This window comes from Phascolarctos cinereus, unplaced genomic scaffold, assembly GCF_003287225.1.
Source record: "Phascolarctos cinereus isolate Bilbo 61053 unplaced genomic scaffold, phaCin_HiC Scaffold_7;HRSCAF=346, whole genome shotgun sequence".
Lineage (NCBI taxonomy): Eukaryota > Metazoa > Chordata > Mammalia > Diprotodontia > Phascolarctidae > Phascolarctos > Phascolarctos cinereus.
The window spans coordinates 48299065-48310435 of record NW_027556180.1 but is presented as its reverse complement, the minus strand read 5'-3'; the positions used below and the strand labels follow the sequence as shown (position 1 = coordinate 48310435).

General features: G+C 38.0%; 1 long non-coding RNA gene across 1 annotated transcript; it reads right to left on the bottom strand.

Annotated features, from left to right (window-relative positions):
* Positions 1–2984: 2984 nt before the first annotated feature.
* LOC110203339 (uncharacterized) lies at positions 2985–4639 on the bottom strand. The gene is made up of 2 exons (XR_002322945.2): positions 4486–4639; positions 2985–3521 (listed from the first exon to the last, which is right to left on the bottom strand). It is a non-coding gene; the product is annotated as an uncharacterized LOC110203339 (long non-coding RNA).
* Between the last annotated feature and the right edge of the window lie 6732 nt (positions 4640–11371).

Below are 11371 nucleotides of genomic sequence, written 5' to 3'. Positions count from 1 at the left end.
TCCTAGAAGTTACCAATTTAAGGCAGTTAAAAATATTTTTATTGCATTCTTAGTAATTTCCCATGGAAGCATTTCTAAAGGTTCAGCAAAACATTTACACTTTTAAAAAAGGTTTTAAATTAATTTATAACTCAGCTATGATCTTCTTTGGGGGAGCCTCAAAACAGCAGGTGACCTTTTATCCATAATGTATAAGCTACAACATCTCAGCACAACAGAGTGAATTGGAATGGGATTCTATAACTTCATGTATCAAGTTTCATTTAGCAAAGGTCTTCTTGGCCCCTGACTTAGAACATTTTAGGGTTTTTTTTTCTTTTTATACTTCAGTGGTTTTGAATTGATTGTTTTCCCTCTGGGTTATTTTAAACCATAGAACACTGTGAAATGTAAAGAGAATACAAGTCTAATGCTTGCCATGGAAATGTTATGACATTATTTAATAAAATATTTTCTTTTAATCATAAATTCATTAATAGGAAGAATTAATAGGAAGCAGGCAATGTATTCTTGAAAGCTCTTCCCCTATCAAAGGGTTGGAAGGGGAGGTTGTCTGAAATTTCTAGATATGTTGTGGGTCAGTATTTGCTCAAAATCCATAGCTCATACCTACCAATACAGCTATCTTGTACCAAACAGTCTTTTCATTGGTTAAAAAGAAAAGCAACATCAACAATCTTTTACTAACCAAAAATTGTATCCATGAAAAGCAAAGACATTTAATTAAAAAGCAGAGGAAAATAAGGGCCAAGAAAGATTCTTCCCATATTCCTAGGAGGGTATCTTCTCACAGGTTAATACTCTTCTGGTGGGAGAGGGAATATATTCAGGGAATGTGTGTGGCCAGGTGGCACCAATGGAGGGACATACAAATAGGGATTGCATGTGGCTGGTGAATATTCATGGAGGGGGCACACAAAGAGATAGGACTTGTATTCTGCCTCCAAAGATTGCTGTATGCAATCACTAGTGTCCTGTGTTGATATCAACAGCTTTCTTCATGGATCTGGGATTCTCTGCTGATCTAATCACTCTGATATAATTCTCTCTTATATTATTTCCATTAAACTCCTCTCTCAAAAATCTTTCCTGAGCTGTTTCTTTTGCTACTCTTTGTTGACATCTTCTGCTGCCATCTGCCAGTATATTAATTGAGTTTCAGTTGCTAGGTTGTCTCTGCTTTTTTAGCTCTTAGTTTCAGGGGCCATTTCAGCTCTTATGTGATTTCAGAATTTGGTCACCCATGTCTAGTCAGCTAGCTAGAGACATCATTAGGTGTTGAAATCAATCTTTTTGAACTTTCTTTGTCCTCTGCTGATACCCCAATTCTCAGAAAATTCCTTTCAACTGTTATCATACACTGATTGCTAGCTGTGGTTCTAGGAGCTCCACTGCAAAATTAAAGAGGACGTGGGTAGAACTGCATTGTGGACATTCCTTTCATTTCCCATTACTGGATTGGTTTTATGTAAATTACATCTAGAGAAAGACTGAAAAATGCTAGATGAAGTTTTAGAGTTGGCAACCTTTGGCTAACTTCCTCCTGGAACCAAATAACTGTACTTACTGCATAATCACAGTTCACACCTGTATAGCAATTTACAGTGTACAAAGCTCTGTCCCTGAAACAGCCCTGTGGACTGGGTAGTAACAGTATTATTTGTATTTTGTAATAGTTCTAGAAAAGCACTTTGTAAAACATAAATTGTTTATTTTTTCTGGTTATTTCTGTTAAATTTATCAACATTCTTCTGGTCACTTATATTGGAAAGTTGAGTCATCCTTTCAATCAATTTTTAAGTTTAGAATTGTTTTTTCCATTATTATCTATTTTCCATTTCCACTGATACTTCCCTAATTGAGTTCATTATTACATCTTACCTAGGGTATTGTAATAACCTTCAACATGTACTCCAATTTCTCCTCCAAGCTAGTCAATACGTGTTCTTCTAAGATTATTCTTTCTAAAGAACAACTTTGACCACACCATCTCTTTCCTTAAAAAAACCTTGAATAGTTTTCAATTAAGTATCAAAACCACATCCTCAGCCTGACATTCTAAGGTCTCTACAATAAAACCCTGCCTTTCTTTCTTTATCTCCTAAAATCCCTTTACATGTATCAAACTGAACTATTAGCCATCATCTGAAACAGGCCCAGCATTCTTATGTCTCCATGCTTTTTCTCGTGTTATTCTGTATACCAAAATGCTATTTCCCCATAGCTGTCTGGCAGCATCCTAAACATCACTCAAGACTCATCCTAAATGTTCCAAAAAAGCTTTAAAGTCATTTGAGAAGCTTTGATCCCCATAGCCCATTGTAGCTACCATATTCTCCCTTATAGTGTAGTTATTTATGCATTTCCCTTCTCTTCCCGATTTGGTTGTAAACTTCTCAAGGACTATGTCTTGTTGATTTTTGTTTAGCTACCAAGAGGCACTGCTGCATAGGTACTAAACCCTACTTGTTGATGAGGGCCAGGGGCTGGTAGGCTCATACTCACCTTGGTCAGTTATGGGAGTCATGTAAGCTCCCCCTGCATCCAGGGCCATCTTCAGGCATCCTGATCTATATCTAGCCACTGGACCCAGATGACTCTATAGGAGAAAGTGAGGCTGGTGGCTTTGCACAGCCCTCCTTCACTTAAATTCAATTCACTTGCTTGTCATGGCTTCACCTCCCTCTTCGAGAATGAAGGACAAACAACAACAGCATTGAGTCTCCTAACAACAGAGAACACTAGGGAAATAATGCCAAGATCTCCGTGTTCTTAGAGAGCTGGTTGCCTCTGTCCTAGTTTACTCCCTTTTGTAGGTGACAGCACTTACCTCATCAGTCTAGGGGTATAGTCTATGTGGAATTATCCAATTAAACTTTTGGCTCAGCCCCCAGCCACCAGGGAATGTCTATTCTCTTGTCTTCATGCAGCATTTCATTCAATTACATAAACCTATCATAATGGAGTCAATCACACAAGGATGGTTTAACTGGATGCCATTCTTTATTCATACCTATAGAAACAAAGGAAGTAAAACAAAATACATTGAAACAACTATTGTGATGGTTGTGAGTCCATGACACCTCTAGACCCAGGTAACTCTTACCCTGTTTATAGTTACACCCTAAACCCAGGTGTTCTAAGAGAATATCCAGGTACTTAGGCTCAGACTTCCCTATCAACCATTCCTTCCAGGAGTTCGCAAACACAGTCAAGATTTTCATATTCCTGGCCTTCCAGATTGTTGGCACCAATTGAAGAGACTTGGTACCTGAAGCATCAGTTCTTCTGGCTGATTTCCTTTGCTCACAAATCTGTTCCTGGCTAGGACTTCCAGTCTTCTTTCCAATTGTTTTTCCTTGGAGGCCAGTCGTCAACTGGGCTATATAAAAAACTCAATCCTTCTTCAAGGCTTATGACCCACCAGTAGGGTTGAAGTTGACTCAAGGAAAAGACTTATGCAGAGGAAGATTCCTTCCATTCTTTTAATTCTTCTCTTTCATCCTTAAGCCTTCTCTTCCCTAAGAGTATGGAAAATTCAGAGGGAGGAGGCATTTATTCCTGTGCCTTGGCTTAGAAAAGTGTTGATTCTATTTCCACACTATTTCCTTCTCTGCATTCACAGAACTATGGGGGATCTAAGATGCACCCAAATAAGTAAATGATAAGTAATAGGGAGCCACTGACAGATTTTGAAATTTTTCTGATTGGACCCTTAATTTAGCAAGATTGTTTTGACAACTATATTGAATTGGAAAAAAGGTAACACTTGGAAACATTAAGACTAATTAAGACTAATACAATACTCCAAATGAGATGAAAAAAACTTATCCCAAAGAACATCCTCTAGATCCCACAAAGTTCACCAGTATAATCTACATTTCCTGCATTCTGCTTCCATGCTTTAATCTCTAGACTGAGACCCTTAGGATGGGCTGGAAAAAAAAAGTTCAACTGTCTTTCTAAAACAGGTTCCCGGACTATCAACATTGTGTGTGCCCTCCTCAGCGCTCCAGCTGACTGGCTTCTTATCTATCTTTATATGTAAATTGTGCTAAATTTAACTAAATAGACAAGGGGGTCTAATTTAAAATTCCTTTGGATCATTAGTTGCACCCATAGAGTGGGAGGCACTTTTCAGGCATTCTTTCTTCCAGTTTTGAGAGATTTGAAAAAAAAAAAGGCACAACATGCCTTGTTAGCTGTGGTTTTTTTTTGTTTGTTTGTTTTGTTTTTTTACCTAAGGAATTTTTGAAGTGTTACTTAAACAAATATCAGTAACATGCATGCTACCGTTGGGTTTCCTAAATGCTAGTAAATTCACAAAGTCAATTTTCCTTCTGCCACTAGAACTTTTTTTCTACCTTCGAGTGAAAAAGGAGTTTTGCTTTTGACTGAAGCTTTCCTCCTCCCTCTCGTTTTACCACCAGCCAGCCCTGCCCCCATATCATATATTTTCCCCCCTGCTACTGATCACTTAAGTACCTGTTCTTACTTCCACCTCAGCTAGTTTCCTCCTGCAACAGTGGAAGAAAAGCATTCTCGCTCCAGGATGCCCCATTACTCGTTTTCTGCCTCTCTTCTGCCTTCAGCCCTGGCTGTGTTTGTTGGCTCTTTGTTGCTATGGGAGGATGTGACAGGGAGGCGGCTGAATGCAGTGGTTGTCAGTGGAGGAGACGGTAGGAGGAACAAAACCACACTAAAAAAAGCAGCAGCTGTCTCCAGATTATTTATATCAAAGCACAAATGAGCAGGGTATCCGTTTGGCATGGGCCAGTATCGGGGAAGAAAGACACGGGAAACCTTACCCTTTAATTTTTTGTCCTAGGTGATTTGGTGTAAAAGATGGTATGCAAATCCCTGTCAATCAGTATAGTTCACTTTTCCCTGGGCTGAGGTGAGGAAGGTATGAAGATGAGAGAAGACTAAGTGAGCTGCCTACCCATCAAATCTCAGTTCAGTCAATCACAGGATTTAGCATTGGAAAAGACCTTTGAGGTCATCCAGTCCAGGTTTTCCTAGCCTGGGGGATATGGACCTCCAAGGGGTTTATAGATAAATTTCAAGGGCTCTATGAACTTGGATGTGAAAAATGTTACATCTTTATTTTTACTAACTTTAGTGTTACCTTCACTAGTAATGATTTTTAAGTAATTGAAAGAAATGCCAAATTTCAAATTTGGCATTTCTTTCAATTACTTAAAAATCATTATTCTTAGGAGCCCATGGGTATCACTAGATTGTCAAAGAGGTCCAAGAAACAAACAAAACAACCAAACAAAAAAGGTTAAGATACCCTGATCTAGTTCAAGTTAGGAAGAAAATTGAAACCCAGAGATCTTACATGATTGGTCCAACTTTGCCAAGGAAAAAGTGGCAGAGCTGAGGTTCCAACCAGGAGCCTTTTGTCTCCTGTGCTCTCTTTCAGTGTTCTTTCCACTATAAGGTGCTGTTTAGACTAATGAGTCTGGAACCCCACCATCTCCCAAGGGAGACCATTCCACTTTTAGACTAGTTTCTAGCTAGCTCCCATTGCTCAGAAGCGTGGGGCAGTGTGATGTACTAGATCACGTGTCGTATTTAACCCTGAGGACTTGGATTTAAACACTTATGCTCTCATTTACTACCTATGCTACCTTAGGTAAGCCCCAGCCTCCATAGACCTCAGTTTGTTTATCTATAAAAAGAGAGGCTTAGAACTGATGACAGCTAGGGTCCCTTCCAGATCTAAATCTGTTGCTCTATACAGCTTTTCCTTATATCTTATACTACCTACATCCCTGAACCTTCTGTTCTTTACTCCCAGTTCTGTGTTCTGTGGCTAAACAGAACAGTCTTTCAAAGGACCACTATTTAAACACTGGAAGATGGCTATCACTTGTCCTTACATTTTCTCGTCTTCAGGTTAAACATGCCCAGTTTCTTCAAATGATTTTCATGTCATATGATCATGTAGCCTTTCCACAATCTAGTTGCCACAATGTTTTTTGTTTTGTTTTGGTTTGGTTTTTTATTTGGCTAGGCAATGGAGTTAAGTGACTTGCCCAAGGTCACATAGCTAGTATTTGAACTCAGGTCCCCCTGACTCAGGGCCAATGCTCTATTCACTGTGCCACAATGTTTTTTTCAAAATTACTACCCACTCAAAAAAAAAAGTCTTGCTTTCCAAGTAGTGAGTTCACCTTCACTAGAAGTATTCAAACAAAGGACATCATCTAACTTCCAGTGAGGTTATAGAAAGGCTGTCACCATGGGGTAGGAGTTTGAACTTTTTGGACTTTTGCAACTCTGAAATTCTATGATATCTAGAGATCAGTAAAAAACATTTGCTTTAACAAATAATTTTGGTGTCCTTGCTGCAAAATATTTGCCAGAAATATGAATAGGTAAAAGAAAAATGATTATTTTTATTTTCTTATTTTCAATGTTACTTTCTGGAAACGAGAGATTATTCATTCACTCAAGAAATCTTCATTGGCTATAAAATCTATGAGCAACATACCATACACGATATAAAACTGTCTCAGACATGTTACCTGCCCTGAAGAAGCTCACAAATCAGCTGGAATGATGACACATTTTCCACCGAAGTTCCTCATGGATTGAAAAAGGCTGTTCCAATGGAGACAAGGTCTAGCAGATGCTACCAAGCTGAAAAGGCCAAGTTCATTGCTGGAGATGAACTACCTATGTTTTCTGAGTACCAGCCTCAGTTCAAAAAGGTTCCTCACCAGAGGGGCTGCCCAGGAAGGCATTTTCCAGTCATGTAAACATTTTAAAGTCCATCCACTAATTTAAATGGAGTTTGGCAAGCTATCTTGGGGGAAAGAGTGCACATATCAGTGAAATCACTGATCCTCTAAGTCCTGAAGATGATAAGACATATACAGAAATCTCTGCAATAAAAAGTAGGGAGTAAGAAGTGCCACGTGAGTAGTAAAACTCAATGCTGTGAAATTGGTGGGCCAGGGTGACTTCCTTTAGGCATCATAGGATGCCAAAAGGCATCATGAGGGAGGTTCTGCTTTTATACAAAGGTACACCAACATATATTCATCACCTTCCCTCAAATATTCTGATTTCCCAGTTCCCCATCCTTCTCAAGCACCCATGACCTACTGCACTATTTCCCCTTAGCTATGAGATATTTACATCTTTTTTCTTGCCATCACCTGTGTATTTCAGGTCCACATTCAAGAACTCCAAAATTCCTTTCTCTGATCATAATCTAACATTCTGTATCTCCCTATGCCTTACTACTCTTAAACATATTCTTTTTTTTAGAGTTGAAATTGGTATGATTTAATTTTTTAATTTTTTAATTTTTTAAAATTTTATTAATTTATTTTGATTTATCAATAATCATTTCTGTATGCTTTTAAGTTTAAAATTTTTCTCCAACTTCCTCCCCACCATCCTCCACAAGACGGCACACAATCTAATATAGGCTATACGTTTACATTCCTATTAAACATATTTTCACATTAGTGGTGTAAATAAAAATTAAAACCAATGGGAGGAAACAAAACTCAAAAGAAGAGAAAAAAATAGCAATTCAACTTTCATAGTTCTTCCTTTGGATGTGGATAGGATTTTCCATCACGAGACCTCTGGAGATGTCTTAAATCCTTGTATTGGTTGGAAGGGTTAAGTTTATCAATATTAGTCATCGCACAACAATGTTCTCTTGGTTCTGCTCATTTTACTCAGCATCAGACCATACAAGTCTTTCCAGGTTTTTCAGAAGTCAGTCTGTTCATCATTTCTTATAGCACAATAGTATTCCATTATATTCATATACCACAACTTGCTCAGCCATTCCCAATCCTCTCAATTTTCAATTCTTTGCCACCACAAAAAGAGCTGCTTTGAATATTTTTGTACATGTGGGTCCTTTTCCCATTTGTATGATCTCTTTTGGGATACAGCCCTAGAAATGCTATTGCTGGGACAAAACGTATGCACATTTTTATAGCCCTTTGGGCATAGTTCCAAATTTAAACATGTTCTTTATACTTACTATGATGTCTAATCCCATGTCTCAAAGTACTTTAACAATCCTGATCCCTTGGTGAACCAGTTCAACTTTCTAAGCTATCCCCTACTCTCTAAGTCTTTTCTTCATCATTCATGCCTTGACAAATCCTGAACCTTGGTTATGCCCACCTAGCTGGGTGGCTTAGGGGATAGAATGTTGGAATAAGGGTCAGGAATATCAGAGTTCAAATCTAAACTTAGACATTTACTAGGCTTTGTGACTCTGGTCAAATCATTTACCTTCCATTTGCCCTCAGTATACTCATCTATAAAACGGGGATAATAATAGTCCCTACCTCTAAGGGTAGTTGTGAGGATCAAATGGGATAAAATCCATAAAATGATTTGCAAACATATAAATGGTAGATATTCTTTAATTATCTACCATCTGCCTCCTATGATCCTAATCACGTGCTACAGGATTAAGCTAAAGGAAATAATGAACCTGGGTCTTTTACAAAATTATTATTTATTTAACCTTAATAAGGCCTTCACTACCACAACTTCTGGTCCTCCCCAATTGATCAAATGAACAGACCTTAAACTATTAAATAAAATATAGACACATTTTCAAAAAAAGGGCTAATTTAGAGGAAATGTCTGTATTGGAGTCTCTTATACTAATGAAATGGTCTAGACCAAACACAAATCTCTCTCTGTCTCTCTCTTTTTCTTCCTTCCTTCCTTCCTTCCTTCCTTCCTTCCTTCCTTCCTTCTTTTCTTCCTTCCTTTCTTTCTTCCTTCCTTCCTTCCTTCCTTCCTTCCTTCCTTCCTTCCTTCCTTCCTTCCTTCCTTCCTTCCTTCCTTCCTTCCTTCCTTCCTTTCCTTTCTTTCTTTCTTTCTTTCTTTCTTTCTTTCTTTCTTTCTTTCTTTCTTTCTTTCTTTCTTTCTTTCTTTCTTTCTTTCTTTCTCCCTCTTTCTTTCTTTCTCTTTTTCTCTCTCTCTGTCTCCCTCTTTCTCTGTCTCTTTCTTTTCTGTCTGTCTGTCTCTCACTTTGTCTCTCTGTCTCTTCCTCATCTCTCTTCTGTCCATCTATCTTCTACATATTTATCTGTGATTTTGTTAGTGCAGGGTAATCCCTGGGTATAAATGCCATCAAATGAAACAGAATGATAGCTCATCTATAATTTAGAATATCAGAGAGTTGCCTGGGACACCAAGTTACATATATAAAAAATTTTTTCATAAATTGAGAATGTTTTCTTCAATATCACTCCTTAAATACTGAAAAACATTCCAATAAAGGAGATGGAATCACATTATAAATCAATGCATTTCCTAGACTTTGTTAAGCTAAACTGATACAAAGCCAAGTGGATAAAAAGCCTCCAATCCAAAAACCTGCTCATGGAGAGAAGGGACTGACTGGAAAGGGAGTATGTGACTCTTGTACATATCCTTCCATAAACCTTCCAGGTAGGGTCCATCCTCTGAAGTTCTTTCTGTAGGTCTTTTGGCTTTGTGTGGATACTAGTGAGCACATGGCCTGTCCAAATCCCTTTGTTTCATTTTCTGACAGGCCAGCCTCCCTTCCCAGTCATGCATCTTCCAGATCAGTGGTGTCAAAGTCAAATAGGAATGGAGTTACTAATCCATACATAAGCCTCTCTGTGGGCTGCATATTGACTTAGTTTTAAAATGTAATATACCTGTGTTTTATTATATTTTAATTTATTTTAAATATCTATTCTGAATAATTAAAGTTTAATTAATTATAATATTTACTCATTTAAAAATTATTTCATGTATTTCCCAATTACATTTTAGTTAAGTTTGAGTCTCATTTAGGAGTGTTGCAGACTGTGTGTCTCATACTTCTTTCCCAGATGATATCTTTCTCACTGCTTTTTCCATGTAATTCTTCACTAATAATATGTGCAGCCTCTTCATGCCTTCCATATGTTCCTCCATTGACCTTTGGCTCATCTGGAATTTAAATTATAGATTATTGAATTATAGATTTTTAAATAAGAAGGGGTCTCAGAGGCCATCTAAGTCATGCACTTTCATTTTGCAGATGAGGAAACTGAGGCCCATTGAAGTTAAATGGTGTCCAAGGTCACACAAAGAGTATAAATCATAAATGGTTTTTGAACCTAATTCCTTTAATGCCCATACTCTTTCCCCTACCCTGCCTTCCTTAATTTCTTAGAGATTCTAATATCTCCTGAGTCACAGCCATATAGAACGGTCAGGATATTGATACCAAAAAATAATCATTGTTTTGTTTCAAGTAGAAGCTTGGAGTTACTAAAAGTGCTCCCTGCTAAAATTGTTAAAGTCATTTGAACTGGCCCATCTCCCACAAATCACTTATGGATCTAGTTCATTGTCCATCCACAATGTTACTTAATTAGGTTTCAATCAGGTGACACATCAAAAGTGTTCCACTATAGTATATATTTCCTATAGTATACATGGTCTCATGGACTGTTAAAGCTGGAAGGGAATTAAGAATCAAGTTTATTGAAACATCGATCATCCTGATGCCTAGGGGATCTATACCTGTATAGCCATAGGCAAGTCAAGCCCTCTCCATGGGCATCTGTTTCTTTATCTATAAAGTGAAGACATTATCGCTTCCCTGAAAGAGTCAAGAGGGTCTAAGTAATGACCCATCCCTTTCTCCTTGCCCTTTAAAAAGAATGCTTACAATTAGGAATCTTACCTAGAAAGCGTATCTTAGATTTTCTAGTGAGTTCAATTTTCTAGTATTATTATGGGACATGCACCTACAAAGAATGATACAAATTATCATGGTCTTCAGATGAGTAAACTGAGGCTGAAAGAGATGTAGTGTTACACCTGCAATTTCCATAGGAATTTGGATGTGGATTGGTGAATTTTTTTTTTCTGGGTAAACCTGTGATTGCTTGGGTGAAGAGGACTCCCAATAAGGAAACATCCTTGTCCAAAGGGAACAGCACTTGGTTTGTGACTTGCAGTCTTTGAGAGTTGTTTGGGGGCCACATAAAGATTCATATGGGCACGATTCTCTATCCCATTGGCACAACACCCTTGGCAAGGAACTTAATGAACCAGAACAGTGACATAGAACCCTTATGATAATACTCTTGTTGGCCTCTGGATTTGTTCATTTATGAAAATTAGGATACCTGGACCACAGGATCCACCTCTTAGAATCCCTAATTTCCTTCACAGCTCTGCTCAAACCCAAGACTTATTACATGGGCCTTCCCGGATTTCCCCTGCCGAAAGTTGCTAGAGTCTCCCCCATAAAATTGCCTCGCATTTGCTTTGAATATACTTATTTTATATCAACTTATATCTGTGTGTTTTGTTTCCTGCAGGAGAATGTAAGCACCTTGAGGTC